The sequence below is a fragment of the Lepisma saccharinum genome, chromosome 7, assembly GCF_977018435.1.
Source record: "Lepisma saccharinum chromosome 7, izLepSacc3.1, whole genome shotgun sequence".
NCBI classification, from domain to species: Eukaryota; Metazoa; Arthropoda; class Insecta; order Zygentoma; family Lepismatidae; genus Lepisma; species Lepisma saccharinum.
The window spans coordinates 89,666,414-89,685,383 of NC_139235.1; the positions used below are offsets into that span (position 1 = coordinate 89,666,414).

Below are 18,970 nucleotides of genomic sequence, written 5' to 3' on the forward strand. Positions count from 1 at the left end.
TAATTGACATTTTTTGCAAGCTTAAAGTTGTACTACATTGTGTCAATACATATAGCACGACAAGTCACATATTGTACTATATATGTAATCGTATGAGGGAAATATTTTATTACATAGCTGTCCAAAAGATAATTCCGTCACACATGGAATTGCCAAATAATATTTAAGTTCGAGAAGTATTGGATGAGATTGTTTTTTTTTTGTTTTTTTGTTTCTTTTTCGCAGAGTGTCTACAAACTACGTGTACTTTCAACCACTCCCCACGCAAAGCTATTAACTACGTGTTTATTTCACATGCAAATGCATCTTTTATAGGTGTAATTGCTATTTAAAGAATCCGTTCGTCACTTCCGTCTCTGGGAAGCAGAAGTTAACAGTCGACGGAAAGAGAAGCATTCCTCTTTTCGACTCACACACGCGCGCACACACGCACACAAACGCAGGAAATGAAACTCGTGGGAGGAAAGGGTATGCCGTGAGTATTAAGGAACGTAAAATGAGTGGAGAGTGGAACATATACAATGGTCCAAGTTTAAAGAAGAAAAAAACTTTCATGGCGCTGCAGACATACCGGCGTGCCCAGGAAGTTCGTAAAAGTGGAGGCGAGCGAGTTTTAAGTCCACATTATGCACGGAAGGTTAATCGGGAGAGGACCTACAGTTTAAGGTGAGACCCGAACCACAATCGAACCCGGGATCACTTCATTACAAGACGAAGGCGTTACCACTGCGCCGTCGGGAGGCCTCGTTAAAGTGGAGAAGTGAATATATGACTTTTTTTTAACCACATCATCAAATCAAACAAACCACTTCGATTTTGTTCGGCTGTCATCGATTACCTTCGCGTCCAAAGGTGCCGAACGCCGCTCGCGGTACGGTACAAACTCGCGTCGGATACACTTCATGTTGCCAACCCTATAGTAAGCGCATAGTTTCTTCCCTCGCGCGGTTGAAAAAGCAAGAGTTGCTAAAGAATCCCGTTAACAGCGAACCCCTTCATGAGCGCGGGGGAAAATATCGACCAAAAGACCTTGACGGCAATAATCAAAAGTAGCTTTCATTTGATTGGTTCCCGTTTATTTTACTTAGCATTTCTGCCACTTTGGCAAGATGAGTAATGATATGATAAAATTGATGAAGGGACAACTCACCCATGCCCGAGCCGGGATTCGAACCCGGGACATCTGGCGTCGTAGCGCTGTGATAACCACTCCGCCACAAGATCGGCAATAAAGGTATATTTTCATATGTTTGAACGTCCACGCCAATGGATTTACTGAAATCCAATTACCACGAACGAAGAAATTGCAACCACAGTTGCTTTGTACAGTGACATTATTGAAACACGCCTTTAATTCATACTCGTATATTACATTCTTTGGGTTGAAGTGTGTTTTCAAGACCATTTTATGCACAGAAAGGCTAATTGAGCCTGGACAGAGTTTAAAGTGGGATCCGAACCACTGTGTTATGTGTCTACGTCAGAGATCGAACCCGTAACCCCTTGATTACAAGGCGACAAGGTTAACACTACGCTCACTTTAAACTGTAGGTCTAGTCTTTATTACAAGGTAGGCTTCAAACAAAAACTAAACATTCTTATTCTTTTTTGGCAAACAAACCAGGTAATGGTAAGTAATCAAGAGGTAATACATGAGGTAAGGATATTGGTCTGGACAAGGTGTAAGACGTAGGAATGTGTTTTTCAATAAGTCCCTTACAAAAGTATCACTTCACCTCTCCCTTGACACGTCCTTCCCTATTGGACAAATATTTTCTTCTTGTAGAAGAAAGAAGATAGAGAGAGATAGAGAGCGATAGAGAAAGAAACAGAAAAATAGAAAAAAAGATAACAAAACAACAGAGCCAGGACCACAGAAGCAAGATAACCTGAAAATTGTTTATCCACTCTTGACCCAACAGCATTGAAATTATCCATGTCAACTAGTCAAAGTCCGCCACTGTTCGAAGGATACAACAAAACCGCTTTCTTTAGTTTTATTTCCCCACGAAACGATCGTTGCAAAAAACACACACAAACAATCCACTCGTTAATCGCGCAAACAAAAGACAACGGCGCGTCAACTGGAAAACAGTAGAAAGAAACTAGAAAGTGACCATCCCATTCACAGGATCACAAACAATCGACTGTTTCGGAGAACACCGGTGGGAATATGTGGATGGGAAATTCTAGACCCCGGTCTTCAGTTATTCCCAGAGGGGCAGGAGCCTTTGAGGGATAAGGCCAAGGTCACCGAAAGCCTGAGTGGTCCATTCTTCACTCTGCTTCTTCCTGCAAAGATGCCCATTGTTCTATGAGAAGTCCAAGAGGTGATCTCTACCTTTGAAAGCAGAGCGAAAGTAGAGAGAGGTCTGCTCTTCGTGTCAGCAAGTTCCTTTTCATTCTCAACAGGCAGGAAACAAAATAACGAGCCCTATCCTTGAAAGTATGCAACGCGTAAAACAGGTCGGAAACGTGAAACAAAGGAATGGTTTTGTAATTACAGAGAAAAATGTAGAAAGAATGAAATTAGGCGTGAGCAATCATAAGCGGGAACAAAACACTACAGGGAAGAGAGTAATGAGTACCAATTCCGAAATACCAGTAGAAAAAACACACATAGGAAAAATGGCAGAAAAGAAAAAAAAACTAAGCTAGAAAGAACGTGGCAAAGTTACTAAAGTCGTAAATTAAACTTGTACGAAATAAACAATTAGGAGTACACGAAGATATTGACGACGTTAGTGTGGTAAGTAAATGAGAAATGAAAGTACGTACAGAAACAGTTAAAAGTAATCGGAATAAAATTTTATTAGAACGAAACCTTAATAAAAGTGAATATGCTATAACAACATGGACATTGGAGATAAAGAAAAGAAGCGATGAAAAAGTAAATTGAAAGTGTCTAGAAAAATCAAATAACAGCAATCAAATGTGGTAACAAAATAGCAAAATAAGAAGAATGTTAAAGTGAGTGACAGAAACTGATAGCAAAAGAAGAAAAATGTTAAATTGAGTGACAGAAACTGAAAGCAATAGAAGAAGAAAGGAAGACTGAGTGACAGAATCTGATAGCAAAAGAAGAAGAATGTTAAAGTGAGTGACAGAAACTGAAAGCAATAGAAGAAGAAAGGAAGACTGAGTGACAGAAACTGATAGCAACAGAAGAAGAAAGGAAAATTAATTGACAAAAACTGAAAACAATAGATGAAGAAAGGAAGATTGAGTGAAGATTTTTCCGTCCAACGCATTTTTTACTTTCATTATTCTGGTGGAAGGAATACTAATTATCTCAACGTTATTTCGATTCTTCTAATTTGGAAAGAAGAGTGTCAATTTCAAGGGGGGTCGACGGACTAATCACAGACTAACTTTAGTGATTTCTCAAAAAATGAAGAAGTAACTTCAACAGGCTGTTACCACACCCCTCCTTTGTGCAAAGAAATCAGCAGGTCTTCTCTAATCAGAAGGTGTAAAAAGAAAGAAAAATGTAGGCCGCTCCAAGTACTGCCATGCGACACAGTTTGGAAGGGAGAGAAACAAAAACGAAGAAGAAGCAAAAGCAGATGTTCCCTGTCGATTAGACGTCCCTGTTCACGAGATTCTCACAAAAGAAAGAAAAACGCAGGCTGCATTATAGCTTTTCACTTGTCCCGACGCTCTCATGCAGGGAAAGTGTGGAGGATCGTGGAAGAATAAAGCACCGAATCCTCATGTAATACTTTGCATTTTTCCGTGTCTTACAGTCTCTTCCCATGATCCACCGAGGGAGAAAGCAAAGTTCCTTTGTTGAACGCGTATCAGATTTCAAGGATTCTCTTACCACGGATTTTAAGCATCAAACGATGAGGTTGGTGTTTTAAGTCCACTTTATGCACAGTAAGGCTAATCGGGACTGGGCCTACAGTTTAAAGTGGGATCCGATCCGCTTTGTGGCTTCACCGGGTATCGAACGACGCTACCACTGCGCCATCGGGGAGGCCCTCAAATGACGAGGTACACATATCGAAATATACTTGGTTTTTGTTATCAAGCGTCGGTTTTCTTCCGATTTTGGCAAAACGCGACGATGAGGATAAGTAGAAGAAATTGATGGACATACATTTAGAAAGGAGTAGCGGAAGAGGTCAAGAACCCAATGAACACTGCCTCCTCCTTAAAGCACGCACAAACACTATAAACCACTAAGAAATTTATTTTCGGCAAGTAGGTATACATATAAAATATACAGCAAAATTTAGCGCGCTCTGCCGCATTTTTCTACCTAACCAAATCAGTAAAACGAGCGGCTAGGGACTTCCTTAACAACTAGGGAGATATACTGGGTGAGTCTGTTAAAAGAAGCCCCGTGGAAAATGTGTTCCTTGCATGTAGGCAACCCTGGTGCACCGAAGAGAAGAGCGGGGTAGAGAACAGTCCAGGATATCAGTGCTAAGCAGTTTCGACAACATGACATAGAGGAGGATTGAAAAGAAATTGTCCTGTAGTGACCTTGAGTCAGTTGAGCGGCGAGAAAAGTTGTGTGTGCTTCGGTGGGTCAGCATGGTGTTAACGGTGCAGCAGCGAATCTTTGTTGTCGAGACGTATGTACGCCTAGGTTCTTGGAAACGGTGCAGATTTGTTTACAATGGAGTTTGCGGTGAATGGAGTTCCAGCGAAGGCCCTAATCAAATCAATAATGCAAAAACTGATTGCAAAATGGCGGGAAACCGGATCCGTGCTGAATAGGCCAAAAGTGCGTCCAAAGACTGTCCACTCTGAGGCAAAGGTGGGCTACGCAGCGCAGCTAATGATACTCAGTCCACGAAAATCATCTCCGTGTTTGGCACAACAGTTGCAGGTGTCCCAGTCAACCGCTATGCGGATCCTGAAGCAGGACTTGAACTTGCACGCTATCAAAGTTACCGTGATGCCTCAGGTGCGGGATGTGGACAAGGCAGCTTGCGTGCAGTTTTGTGAGTGGTTTCTGTCCAATATTGCTCCAAAGGTGCTGCAGGATGGTTACTTGTTCATTTCCGATGAAGCATGGTTCCATCTGTCAGGCTACATAAACTCCCAGAACACGCGACACTGGTCAGGTGACAAACCACAAGTGTTCATGGAGGTTCCACTGCACGCCCAGAAACTCTGTATCTGGTGTGCCGTGTCGTCACGCTGCATCATCCCCGCGTTCTTCCATGAGACTGTGAACTCGGCTCGTTACATCAGTAACATATTCAACGAGTTTGTTGAACAACTGACTGAGGATGAGCGAAGGAACGCTTACTTTCAGCAGGATGGAGCCACGGCGCATAGAGCATGTGCAACGATCACGGGCATTGAGTCAGTGTCATCAGCCGTGGCACGAACCAACTTTGGCCACCTCGTTCTCCAGATTTATCACCCTGTGATTTCTTCTTGTGGCAAGCACTAAAGGGACAGGTGTATAGCAACAACTCTCACACACTCGAAAAACGCCAGAACAACATTATCAGAGCTATCCTGGCCATCCCGCAGGATGTCCTCGCACCTGCTTTTCAGAATATGTGGTATCGCCTGCACACGTCCCTCGAGGTCAACAGAGAACATTTCCAGCACCTACTCTAGGTAGGTTGTTGTCACACTGTACTGTATTTACAGAAGAGATGTTTCATTCATTTACGTTTATGTCAAGTTGTCTAAACTGCTTAAGCACCGATATCCTGGACTGTTCTCTACCTCACTCTTCTCTTCGGTGCACCAGGGTTGCCTACATGCAAGGAGCACATTTTCCACGGGGCGTCTTTTAACACACTCGCCCAGTATATGCTAACAGCACCGAACCTAACCTATCCATATAATCACAGAAATGAGTATATAAGTTAAGTTTTGTTTATTTAAGCTCTTTCGTGGATAGGTTAGGTAGGTCGTTTGGTGTAGTTAGCATGTTTCTAAGTTGCTAAGCTCATTCAGCAAGAAACCTGATAAAACGTCTGTTTGAATGCTGAAAATCTACTCAGATTCTACATACCAAGAGTACAGGGAGAACTGGAGCTAATTTGTAAGGATGAAAATAGTATTTGAATACATTTTTGTTATTTAAATATCGCTTATCTTACACTTTTGGCAAATCGACACGAATTGGTGATTGGATGATATTGATGAAGGACACCGACAAAGAACATACATCCATTGACCGAGACAGGGAACTTCGAGACAGGGAATTTGTTATTTAGCGTAGTTTTTCTGACATTTTTGACGTCGTGACGATGAGGGTGAATGATGATGTGATGAACGGATGAAGGGACATTCACAAAGAAAACCTATGTCCATGTTAATGCTCTGCTAACCACTTCGCCATGAGCAACGTATAGAAAAAACTGTAAAAACTTTGATTTCTTGCTAAGGAATGTTAACCAGCTTTGTCATTATTGTGTAATATACATACAAGTATTATGTAGTATTATTACGACGTAACTTCATATATAAACTGTTACATATCAACGTTACATGATATGTTCTTTCAAATACCTGCAGTTGATGTAATCATTATAGAAAGGTATCATCAATTAAGGGTAATTTCAAGTTCTTAGTGCGAATCTTAATAATATTACACAAGAGAAGCCAGGTTAAATTATGTATTTGCTTGACTAGAGAGGATATTTCAATAGGCATGTTTCAGCATACTAATGGCAGTCACGGGTCACAGATAAAATAGCATTTTTAAATGAAGTTAGAGCCGATAATAACAGATGTCGCTTCTGAGGAATGATGATATCTTGTCGCCTACTCCATCTCTTTCTTATTGAATTTAAAGACGTGACACTACAGGCAAATACACATTTACAGTGCCTTGTATTATCGCATTGTTTGTTACACAGAACATGCAATCAATAGAATCGATAAGATATAATAATATGATAATATGTGTTAAAGTAATATAAAAATGAATAGAAAGTAGCAACCTAACAAGTGAGGTTAAATCTTACTCAGGATATGACAGGAATAGTAACAGGAAAACAAAAGAACCAAAGAAAAAACATATGAGCCACGTATTACAAATAAATGATGAGGTATAGAAACAGATAGTAACTAGCAAAAACTGCTCCTTAGCATTAATTCTTTCACCTGAACAAAACAAGTATGTACATAGAAAATGACTGAACTGCTAAATAACGTCAAACCTAGTTTTGAAAGTAAGTTTCAATTTCCCTTTTGAACTTTCGTAAGCTTTGGAAGATGTCCACCTATATGATTTTGCAATTTCGTTATACAACTTACATATTTTCCAAGTGGGTGGCGCATTGGCTGACTTTGTTAGAGCTCTCTCCGCGGTCTTAACGTACTATATGGTATATAAAAAGGTATTTCTGAGAGCAGTTGAGGAGTGTCTAATGAGTTGTTTAGAAGTTTATGTAAAAATAGCAACTGATGTATATTTCTCCCATCGTACAGGGATTGTACGTGGAAGTGTTTAAACAAAAAATGTCAGGGAATAGATGGGTGAAATGACGAAATTGAAGCATCCATGCTTTAGAGTGTAATTCCATGGAGGCACCATTCAAGCAATACATGGCTGTACTCTTGCATCTTGACAGATCTCTGTGGCGGAATGGTTAGTACAGTGTGCTACGACGATAGGAGTACCAGGATCGAATTCCGGCTTGAACTAGGTCTTCTTTGTGAGTATCCCTTCATCAATTTCATTGTATCATCATTCATCCTAATCGTCGCGAATAATCAAAAGCAACGCTACATAACAAAAATCAAATCAAACCTTTCAATCGGTACACCAATGAAATGGCATGTAGAATGCAATAGTTCTCGTAGGAAAAGTTGATTCTTATTTCATGCGTGCCTGTAGCGTAACGTGCTACGAAGACAGAGGTCTCAGGTTTATATCCCGAACATGTGAATGCATCTTCGTCTCTGTCCCACCATCCCTTTCATCAGCCTCATTCCCATCGTCGCGATTAACCCAACAGATAGAAAAGCGACGTAGGATACCGAGACCAGAAATGGTGCATGCGACAGCGGTCGTCAAAATACTTTGCCTCAGAGACTTGCCAGGAATTAAACCAAGTATGCGCCTTAGTTTATTTAAAGTCCACTGTATGTGCTGATAGGCTAATCGGTACTGAACCTACGGTTTAAACTGGAATCCGAACCACCATGTACCTCCCCCGGGTATCGAACCAGGGATCCCTTGATTATAGGATGACAGGGTTATAAACCAAGCATGCTTACATCCTGTTCTTCGCTACACTGATAGCTCTTCACATGATAAACAAGAGAATACGGGTTAACCTCTCGTACTGGACTACAATAATGAGGAAAGAAATACGCACATACCACCGTCCCTGGCCTCTCACATGCGACACACTTTCTTCACCCTCCCCGCAATCCCGTTCCTTCCTTCTTCCTCCCAAACAGAATATTTTGTCATAATTCCAAACAATGGAATGGAAATTATGAGGAAATACGCATGAAGTAACGTCCGGCGCTTTTGCAACAGCTTCAGCTGACGTTCTAGGAGAATATGCAGTTGGTAATATTGTGATATGATCCCGGTAAGTTCTTACAAACTTGCAACTCTTTCACCCAAAGAAAGTTAATTGCGTGTGGAAGATTAACGGTACAAAATAGTAGCGTGGAATTAGCTAAAATCTTGCTCCAACCCGGAATTAAATGCTGAGAGCCGCGGTGGCCTAGTCGGTAGGGCGTCTGACTGCCACCCGGGGTGGGAGATATAAGGTCGGAATTTCCCGGTCATGTCCCCGCATAATGCGGCTCTGGGGCTCACCCAGCCTCAAATCAGTTGGTACCCGGGAAGGTAAAGGCGGCCGGAGCGTGGCGTTGATCACATCAGGAATAAGGGGGAGAGAAATCAGTTATCAAGCACTTAAACATGCATTGCACTGTTTAAGAATGTGTCGTTGTACAGTGGGATCCATGAGAATTACCGTGCAAATTGTCCATGACTATGTGTTTTTAAGCGATGGATTTATATGTAAGCTGGTGCAGAAATTGTGAACAGCTTGTTTTGAATTTTCTTTTAATTCTTGAAGCTCTTATTGGGCAAAACAAAGTGCAAAAACATGGTGATGGACAACTTGCACGGTAATACTCATGGATCCCACTGTACCTGCGTAGAATGAAAGTTAGACGCTGGTACAGATAATTTTGCACGATCATGCACACAATTTCCTGTGTAAATAAATCCCCTAAGGAATTCCCGGTCAGCTGACACACTGAATATTTATAACGTGCCTTGGTATTGAATATTTTCTTCAGGCATCGTATACTCGTATCCTAAACGGATATGGCAGACACTCTTAATAAAGATTATGACTGCTTAGTTGTAGCTGTCTCAAAGCTTGTTTTTATGTCCATTTTATGCTCCGAAAGGTTAATCGAGACTGCAGTTTAAAATGGGTCCCGAACCTGTGTGTAACATGCTTTCGCCCGGGCCCGCTTGGTTACGAGGCGACAACGTTACCACTACGCTATCGAGGAGGCCCTTGCAGCTGTTACGAATTCTCGTTCAGTTCACACCCGTGCAGATGAAAATGCATAAATATTCCCATGCAAATTGGCCGTCACCAAAGTCAATCACTTTGTTTTACACAAAACGCCAATCAAACAGTTGGCAATCATTGCACCAATACAATTCTATTCCTCACAAACTCGCAGGATGTTATACTAGGAAAGCTAACTATAATAGCAATCGGCAATTTGCCTGGAACAGCAAAGATATCCGAACTCGTCGTGTAACACCTCTTTATTGTCGTGCCGACCCATAGGGCAAGAGGAAATTCTTGACAGAAAAATTTGAAAACTACCAATCTGGAATAGAGCTCTGAAATTCAGTATAACTTTGTAACACAAAAACATCGGTGAGAAATAAATAACAGCAGCCGTAATTGCCTTATTACTCTAGTACATATTCGAAAAACTTAATATGCTGACCAAGGCAGTAATTTATTTTATTAAAAACATAAACTAAACTTAACGTTTCAACCTTCTAGCAAGGTATTCTTCAGACTCTGTATCAAGTACAAATGTAACAAGATACAAAAACAGGGCATTATATATACACAAACATTACTCCCTCCAGACTATTAGAAAGTTGTTCTGGAACTTTATAGCAGGTGGCTGCTTTTGTATCTTGTTACATTTGTGCTTGATACAGAGTCTGAAGAAGACCTTGCTAGAAGGTTGAAACGTTAAGTTTAGTTTATGTTTTTAATAAAATAAATTACTGCCTTGGTCAGCATATTTAGTTTTTAATAATCATGGAAACAAGGTTTAATGGTGTTATACATATTCGAATAACACGAAATCCTGTCTTGGGTATGCCACTGCTCACCGCATAACATAATATCAACTTTATCAATCAATCAATATCAATTAATTACCCTTTGAATTCACTTTGAAGCACTTTTGCTCCAATTAAATATACAATAGTGGATGCGAAAGCATATCCTCCCACTGCCTCAGATATTTTATTTAAACGATAAATGTATGACAAGACGGAAAATAAAGCAATAACAAGCTTAAAATCAAGCTCCACTATCTACAGCTAGTACGCCCCTGGACTACTACTACGTAAGATATGAAAGCATCTCCAAGAAAATTGTAATCATTATGAAGTACTAATTGAAGGTCAAAATTGTATCATAGATTTCGCATACTCCTCATTCTCATATTAATGAAGTCATTCCGTCCGACATTCGCTATTCTACCATGTAAAAACACATGTGGAAGGCAGTCAGTCTTATTTTTCAGTTGCATGCAGCTCAAATTCATCAAAATACTTACCAACTACAGACTACACTGCCCAAATCAAGATCTAGTTGTACTCACCTGAAAATAGAAAACATTAACATGTCATTGTTTGCCTTGAAAACAATTAGCATGTAAACACCGAAATCCTATCAGAAAGTTATATCATTGTAAAACTTGTTATAAAATGATTCACAAACGTAGTGAGCTTAAACATAACAGAGAAAATAAACCATAACTTTAGAACTTGATTTGAAGATACACACATATACAATAGAAGTTTGCGTAAAAAAAGGATATTCTCCATTAAACTTTTGATGCTGTAAACTGCATTTTTGAAAATATATATACAGTATATATATATACAGTATATATATATATATATATATATATATATATATACAGTATATATATATATATATATATATATCGCAAAAATACTTCTAAAATCTCATCTTTAACAAATACTAATAGAAACGAAATTCTACCACACTTCATATACTGAACATGCGGTTCAGATTAATTAGTATAGTTTGAAAATTAAACAACACCGACCGTAATGATACGAGTATTTAAGTTCATATATGATACGAAAGATCAAATCTTAATGTATCGGGATTATGAGATTTTTCATAAAAAATATATTATTAAGAACTACTTTTCGATGATTTCACTCTGGGAATAACAGAATCAGTGTAAGACCCGCTTTAGACGGAAATATTTCCTTTAACATTTATGCTAGCATAAATGCTTCCAAAAATGTTATAGCAGACAGTACTTTACACGCAATCATTTCATGTAACAATCCGGTTAGCTTTTGCGATTGCGATATTTAAACAGCACCGAGTTACACCATCTACGGTTAGTGCACGGCGTTTAAAATTTAAACAATTAAAATACTCCTCCATGCGTGTACTGTAAACGTTTTAAAGTATGCATTTAAGCAGCGCCATTGCTTTGTACCTAAAACCTTTTTACAGAAAACGTTATTCCTCTCGGTTGAATAGTTATCGGCTTTTAAAAATTTCAAGTGAGTAGTTTACATCTCACTCGGCCGCCATTACATCAGCACTCGTGACCTAGAGCTCGCTTCTGATTGGTTATGCTACGAAAAATAGGCTACTACGGACATAGGACCGATTCCATCCCTGAGAAATTCCATGAAATATGCCATGCCATCTGAAATGCCACAAAATATTTCACTTTACACTGTAGAATTGTCGTCATGGCATAAATGTTAAGAAAAATGCTATGGAATGTACTTTCGTCTAAGTCGAGCCTAAGATTTTTATACAAAACTTTTCTTTTGAATCTTAAACACTTTGTGACTTGAAAGACGCGATGCTAATCCAGCGGTGACACAGATTGTGCAAGATGGTGCAGCTCCAATGACATCATGAATGTGAAAACTGTGGGTATTCTGTTGTGCATCGATGATATAAACATGCTGTGTCCTTTGGTGAATCGTGGAAAGCGCAATTTCTGTGCAGTCACACGCAATGTAGCCGTTCTCCCTTCACGAAGATGGAAATTACCATCTCAAAAAGGCTGAAACCAGAAGCGAATTATGCAATGGCTTTTAAGAAGCGCCAAAGCAAAACGAATGACAGTAGCTGGGGAAGGAAAGGGAAGACGCACGCTGACAACCGAAGGCCGCTTGTCACTGTGTGGGAAAAACACAACCTAATGCATGCATAATGATCTTAGATCATCTCCGGAACGGCATTCATCTATTACAGTGAAAGGAACTATAAAGTGGCATCAGGAGCGGCGATTGGGGGGCGAGGGGGGCAGTTACCCCCGTTTTGTCGCCACTTTTGCCCCCGCACTATGCTAAATCTTATCTACAAAGGGAAATGTACTGTCCTTGTCCCTTCCGTTTTGGAATCCAATTGCCGCCACTGGTCTCATGTTATCACTCGCCATCCATTACCACCTTCGAGATTAGCCAAAAGTGGAAGAAAAGCGAAGTAAAATAAAACAAATCAATCAATCAACAATAATCCCTTTCATCACCAAACCTTATTCCAAGAATATCTGTCAAAATTTGCTCGCATGCTTCCTAAGTGTTGTTTATCGAAAAAATCTTGAGAAAGCTATTTGGTCTTAGAAGAGGCAACAGTCAAGTGAAGGTTGCATAATACCGAAGGGAATAATCCAAAGTCAGTGGGCTGGGATAGGCATGTTGCATGTACGGGAGAAAATATAAATATTTACACAATCCCTCTCGGGAAACCTGATGTGATGGTAAGTGTTTTGAAGGAAGACCTAGACAAAAATGGAACGACAACATTACAATACATCTGAAGGAAATTAGAAAGAATCGTCAAAAGTAGACTGATCTTGATCAAGAATTCGGGTTTAGGAATACCAGAGTTAGTTGCTAGAGTGTAGATATTCTTCCAAATGTATCTTCCAAACATATTATAAAATTCCTCCCCAAATAATCCGAACCAGTTACGGTATTGGTTGGCCTCGTGACCCTTGAATTGGGTATTGTATTTTTTCTTACCCCTCGTCGCTTACGGCTTTAGGTGAAGATGAGGATGAATGATGAATGAGCGAACACAAAGAAACCTGCATAACCACGTCGGGACACGAGCAAAGGATCTTCTCTGAGAAGAAGTTGATTTGCAAGTACGATTCAGTTTTCACACACACACACACACAGAAAAGTACGAACGTATTTAATTCGTTTCAGCCCACTTCCGTGTCGTAATGGTTAACACACCACACTAAAACCTCCAAGTGGCCCTGGTTCGAATCCTTTCTGAGTGTCCCTTCATCAATTTTATCATATCATCACTCATCCTCGTCTTAGTGATAGCCAAAAGTGGCAGGAAAGCAAAGTAAAATACACCAAATCAATCAATTATTTCGTTCCAGCAATTCACTTTCGTTTTCCTCCAGCGTGGAACAGTTATCTGATCAAAATTGAATGCTGATACAATAAACTCTTACTTTTTTGAAGACATGATAAACTGAAAGTTATTTGTCCTTGTGCATTTTCTACTGATGCATAAACGTTTAGGCCCCTCGCACGTAGGCAACCTGTCGCATCACAATCTCGCCACGGCCTCCCCGATGGCGTCGTCGCCTTGTAATCAAGGGGTCTCGCGTTCGATACCCGGTGGAGGCACGTGGTGGTTCGGACTTAAAACACGATCTCAACAACAACTCAACAAATCTCGTAAAGCAAGGCCCTAGGTTAGAGTCCTGGTTTGGGAATTGATAATCCTCTGTGAGTGTCCTTTCGTCTATTTCATGTGAACATCATTTATCCTCATCGTTATTCTAAACGTAAAGAAGCGGAGAAGTGACGTAAATACAAAACAAAAACACGCAGGCAACTCCACATCTGTGGTTGATCAATCTATTACACACAATTGTAGTGCGCCCTTGATTAATTTGATTGTAAACCCCTACAGATGTTCAAACAATGAAAGGATCAACAAGGTGCAAGGTATGTTTTTTTAAAGAAAAAAAATTATATCTTTCCATGGGAGCAACTATATATAAACAACGGAAGTAACTTTTAGTTAGCTAGAAAATTACCGTTTAAAAATCTCATCATGTTTAATATTATGATGTTGCAACGCTGGTTTCAGCTTTGATTATAGATTTTATCTAACTCTCAGATTTTTTTTGATCGAGATGACTCAAAGATGTGCCGGTCCCCGTGGCGGAGTGGTTGGCACATCGCGGTCCCGAGTTCGAATCCCGGCATGGGCATAGTTGTTTGTGAGTGTCCATTCATCAATTTCATCATATCATCACTCACCCTCATCTTCGCGATTAGCCAAAAGTGTCAGAAACGCGAAGTAAACTAAAATCAAATCAAATCAAGCATTTATTACTAGCCTGAAAACTTTAGAATACGTTTGTATGTACTTTGCTTGTTTAAAGTCACTGATCTGCCTCTTTACGTAAAACGCAAAATAATAATAATGATTGGATGAAACTAACGAAGAACGCCTACAACTCAGTCGCGATTCGAACAACGCAATTATTGTTGTAATTAGCAACTGCAACAGTGCCAAAACACTCAAAAACTCTATTCAGACACTAGGAGTGCACAACGGACTTTTACATAACGCTGTCGTTTTGTAATCAAGGGGTACCCTGTTCTATCCCTGGTGGAGGCACATCGTGCAGTGTTTTGGACACTTTAAATGGGATGTCTAACCATCGATTAGCCTAGCTGACCATAAAATGGGTCTGAGATGGACCTCATCGCCATTGCAACCTGTGAACCTACACAGGGCATTCCCAAACTGGTACACTTGGCACTTCAACACCGCAGTAAAGTACGGCCTCCCCGATGGCGCAGTGGTAGCGTCGTCGCCTTGTAATCAAGGGGTCCCGGGTTCGATTCCCACTTCAAACTGTAGGTCCAGTCCGATTAGCCTTACTGTGCATAAAGTGGACTTAAAACAACAAATCAATCCAATCCAATCCGCAGTAAAGTGTCGGCGATTGGGTTCCAAAACTGAGGGAGGGAGGGGAAGGTGTCAAAACTGGGGGTGGAGGGCAAGGAGAGTATACTTTCCCTTGGCAGATAAGGTGCGGGGGCAAAAGTGGCATGAAGTTCCCCCCCCCCCCCTAATCGGCGACACTGCCAGAGTATCATCTCTAATTCATGCGTATATTCAGAAATGCAGAGAAGGGGTTGGTATTAATAATAGTTGGAGTGTCATATCAACCACATAACTGACACCGCCCTCCCAAATCTCCCTTCTAAGGCCATGTCTTCCACATGGATTGGATTGTACTGACTTGGTTTATTTTACTTGGCTTTTCTGCCAGTTTTAGGGACGTTTACCCACTGTACCCCCTCGAGAATTACGTCGAATCGTTTCTAATGGACAGATTTCAATGTTTTATGTAATGTAAAAGTGGTTCCAGCGTTAGGAAAGCACAGATAAGGAAGATATTTGATCCCAAAGAATGGGCCAGGCAAGTTTAAACATGCAATTTCCGAGCACTTTCGCCGCTTTTTGTTAGTAAAAACTGTTTGTGTGTACATTACAATAGCGAAAGAACACGCCGAAAATATGTATCAGTACCAAACCTAAAAATCCTAACATAACTACGTAAAATTATAGCTGCTGTTGTGGATAGTCGTTTTGGGTGCTATATTCACTTGCGTGAAGCCTTCGGGCTGTTCTGCTTCACAGTAAAGTAACATGCTAAGGTAACAGACGTACTTTACTTCACACTAACACATTTCGTAGAGCTAAAATCAACTGAAAACGTTCATAAACAACAAAATCTTTATAAACCATGGAAGATATTTCACTTTCTCTAGGGAGTACAGAGGGTAAAGGGTACCCCAGTTTTTGCTAATCGCGAAGATGAGGATGAGTGATGATATGATGAAATTAGATGGACACCCGCAAAGAACACTCATGTACAGGCACGTAGCCAGGGGGAGGGCTGAAGCTCCCACCGAAATCCTACAAATATCTAATTTAAATAGTGTATATACGTATAGTGGTAATAATTTTCCTTCCTTATCAGGATTAAACATATTGTATAATACGTTGTAAAATACGGAAAAAACATCTTCAGGGCTTACACCCCCCCAACTTTTTCACCAGATAGCGGCTGCTGATAAGGGATGATCCCCGAGAAATAAAATTCTGGCTATGGGAATTCGAACTCAGGTCCTCTACGGTCGTAGCACCAGGGTTGTTAAAGGTCCAGGATTTAAAAAAAAAATTAATTCCGGTCCAGGAGAGAAAATCAGCAAGCGTAAATGGGTTTTGGACCGTAAAGAACATTTTCATCTGTACAGTATTTCAATTCGGTCCAGGAACCTTTTTCCGGATCAATTTAAATAAGGTCCAGGAACCTTATTTTCAAAGAAACAATACGCAACTTGGACCGGATTTAAATTGTGCGAGATAAGAATGTTCCGGTCCTGTTGCGGAACCCAATAGAACCCATTAGAATGTACGGATTCCTGGATCTTGAACAACCCTGCTACTCTACTTGGATCCATCGATTCAATACTGAAACTACATAGTTTATGCCCAATATTCGTCAGGATGGGAGAAAAATACATCACTCAATCAACATTATAGAAGAGCATTTCCTATACTTACACATGCTCCATGGTGCTAGCAGTTACGTCACAGCCGAAGGAAGGCCCAGAGTGATTCACACGAGGAAGGAAGCAGCCATGGGTGAATCTAGAGATCTTGCAGGCGGTTGGTACAGAGGCACGGTCCGCGACACACTCCGAACACGACACTTCACCGTTCGGCACTGAATGAAAAGAACACTGCTCGTCTCCCACTACAAAACGGCTCGACTTTCACTTCCCAGGCGGACTCTTGCTATCTCTGGTTCTCATGAGCAGGTGATCCGCGTGTCCCTTCTTGCACTACAGACACACTGGCTGAGTCTTGGGAGAAAGGACAGGGTTGCCACGGATGCGGAGGTGATTCTCTTGCCTGCACAAAGTCAGGAAGTTCCGCGATTATAAGGCTCAAGTTTTATTCTTCTTGAGCTAACACCTCTTTGAGATCGTTCCTCTTGCACTTAATCCGGTGTTGTAGATAACGTTTAAGCTTAATCGTGTACGAGATTGTTCCTCTTGCACTCCATTTCGATGTTGTAGGTTACATTTGCCCTTAATCCTATTCGGGATTGTTCCAGGTGCGTCGCCTGATAATGTTCGAATGAGCACGTCAACACTCATGTATATGTCTTAAATTACGTACATATTAAATGCATACACATACACACACACACACACACACATATATATATATACGTATATTTATTCGAAGAAATACTATGTTTGATGTGCGAGCATAACACACAATTTACTCTGACACAAATTCTTTCACGTCTGATAACTTTTTTAGATAGTTGGTAACACTGACTCCCACGGTGTTCCACGGAGGGCGTTGAACACAATTGCTGTGCGTGTTGCATAGAGATGACAGCTAAGGGGCTTTTGGCCACTATACCCCGAAGATGTTCACTTCGCTGTGCGAACACTGATGCAAGCGACAATACTTCTTACATTCGGCACCAGAGTGCAGCATATACAAGGCATGTCTAGGGGGACTCGAAAATGTCTGTGCTACATAGTTGCAAACTCTAGCGCCAATTCGCTAAACCTGGAGGATTTTAAGGGGGAGAGGGACAATTTCCCCTAGGTCCTTCTTGTATTACTTCAAATATAGTGATTTTGGGGGGAAATTGATGAAAATAAATTGAACTTGTTATTCTCACTTTTTCAATTGAACATGCAGTTAACAAGGGAGAGGAGTAAATCTCCATTCAGTACAAAAACATTATTGTGAACACTCGTATGCGAACCGCACGCGACGCCACTGGATTGTTTCTCTCGCACTTAATTCGAAATTGTAGATTACTTCTCAGCCGCAGTGATTTAATCGGCAGGGTGTCTGACTGCCACGCGGGAGAATTCCCGGGTTGGGTGATTCAAGGTCGGAGTTTTTCCGGTCTTGTCCCCGCATAAAAAATAGCGCCTCTGGGGCCCACCCAGCCTCAAATCTATGGGTACCTGGGGGCAATAATGGGAGGGTGGGGGAAGGTAAAGGCGGCCGGAGCTTGGTGCTGATTAGGGGGTTAAGAATGGATGTAAATTTCGTATATACAGTACGTACTCATTCACCTATCCCCCATTTTCTCTCGTTCTACACAGTTTCCAATTTCTCTTTTAAACAATTTTCTCTTCCGTATTATCTCTGCTATTCCTCCTTAAATTCTTCTCTGTTACAATTAATCTCTTCTCTACCTTCCAGTTTTCTTCACTCAAGATATTAGCTACACTTCACCTAGCTATGCTCAAGTACCGCCAAGATACAGTGCAGTGCAGGGATGCCCATAGGGGGTTTCATGACGCGCCTGCGTCATGGGAATTTTTGAGGGGGACAACATTTTATACCAATTCTATATATCTTCACACAAAAATGGGGGAAATCGTTTCGTTTGATTGACTTGTTATTGATTTTTAGTTTTGGTTAATACGTACAGTTTTTTTTACCTACCTGTGGGTGATCGCGGCGATAGGGTTGAAATAAAACATTATCTCTTATGCCTTTAGAATCGGTTTAGATGGATGGGGGGAGGGGACGTGCTGTTCGCATTAATACAAGGTTAGTGAAGCAGACAAACTGCTAAGAATAAGGTTCAGTACACTAACATGGCAGTGAGCCTCAGCAGTTTTGTACGTTTTATGTTAGCA

At 40.8% G+C, this 18,970-nt stretch overlaps 1 protein-coding gene across 4 annotated transcripts in view; it reads right to left on the reverse strand.

Moving 5' to 3' along the window:
- The window catches only part of LOC145990002 (uncharacterized), a 321,598-nt gene that overhangs the window by 116,512 nt on the left and 186,116 nt on the right, over positions 1–18,970 (reverse strand). The window contains exon 1 of one of the 4 annotated variants that reach the window (XM_083125581.1): positions 16,851–17,128. The exons of the other annotated variants lie outside the window; for them this stretch is intronic. The gene's annotated coding sequence lies outside the window, so the exon portion shown is untranslated. Of the gene's footprint in view, positions 1–16,850; positions 17,129–18,970 lie in introns of those variants that run through there. 4 annotated transcript variants of the gene reach the window in all.